The sequence below is a fragment of the Limulus polyphemus genome, unplaced genomic scaffold (genome assembly GCF_000517525.1).
Source record: "Limulus polyphemus unplaced genomic scaffold, Limulus_polyphemus-2.1.2 Scaffold159, whole genome shotgun sequence".
NCBI classification, from domain to species: domain Eukaryota; kingdom Metazoa; phylum Arthropoda; class Merostomata; order Xiphosura; family Limulidae; genus Limulus; species Limulus polyphemus.
This window is the reverse complement of record NW_013665769.1, coordinates 811,131-812,332: the sequence shown is the minus strand read 5'-3', so window position 1 is coordinate 812,332 and position 1,202 is coordinate 811,131.

The following is a 1,202-nucleotide window of genomic DNA, read 5'->3' as shown; positions in this document are numbered from 1 at the left end:
TTTTATGGTCCATAGATTAAAAACGAAAGTTTGATCATTCTGTTATTTTACATATGAAGGATAAGAGTATTGAAGTAAATTTAAGTTTAAAATGTAAAAAAAGTAACAAAACATTTTAAGAATATTTATTGCACACACTATTGTGTGTTTCTGTAGTCAAGGTAAAGTTTAAATATAAAATGTAGTTTTCGATTTCGAGTAGTCAGTCATGATAGAAAGAGAGTCATTGCTAATTGGAATCCAATTATCCGTTTAACTTTTAAGTGACAGCTGACTACCAAAGTGGTTCGTTCAAATTAATTTCTAATCAGGACTGGCGACGATACAGCTATCTGATGAAAGCTGTTAGAATTGACGCAAGAGATCCAGTTAATTACCAGAACGTGATAATTACTCTTCTATCATATATTCAATAATTATAAAAACAATTAGCTTCAGCTTCTAAAGGAACGAAGCTAAGTATGTAGCTAAGCTATGCTAAGCTTCTCAATGAAACATATATATATAGAAGGGTAAGCACATTATATTAAAATGATTTTGAATATGTAAATCAGCAATTCCCGTAACAACTATAGCCGATATAAAGCCGCGGTTGAACAGAATCTATAAGAACTACATTTCGACATTGAATAGCGTTATGTAGGTCAGGGGCTTCCTAAACTAGAGACCGCAAACTTCCAGCAGGCCGCGAGAAAGTGTCAGAGGGGCTGTAGCAAATATACAAATACTCAATATTATTAAGATGCTCTGTAAGTAGTATGATTTCATGAAAAATTGATCACCTTTGAAATGTGTATGTAACTGATCTTTCTGACTCACAATATTCATACACTCAGATCATAAAAAGGTTTATATATCGGGAATTTCGAATTTACTACGCTGAAATATCCCTTGTACTTAATGGTATTGAAAAACAAGGAAATATGGATCAGTGTGGAGCCGACCCACCCAGAAAGAGACCTGCAAAAGGTCGTACCCCCAATTGTAGTGAGCAGAGTGTGATGTCTTGTAACAGGTGAGAATCCACGAAAACAAAGGTTAGTTGCAAAAGTCAAGAAGTATTTCTATTTGGAAAAGTGACACAAATCAGGTGTAGACAAGTTACTTCCACAACATATTTGTCCAGGCATACTTCAGGCAGATGGAGAATTAAATGGGTGTTCATATTATTAAATACACAGATATACCACTCAAATCACCAG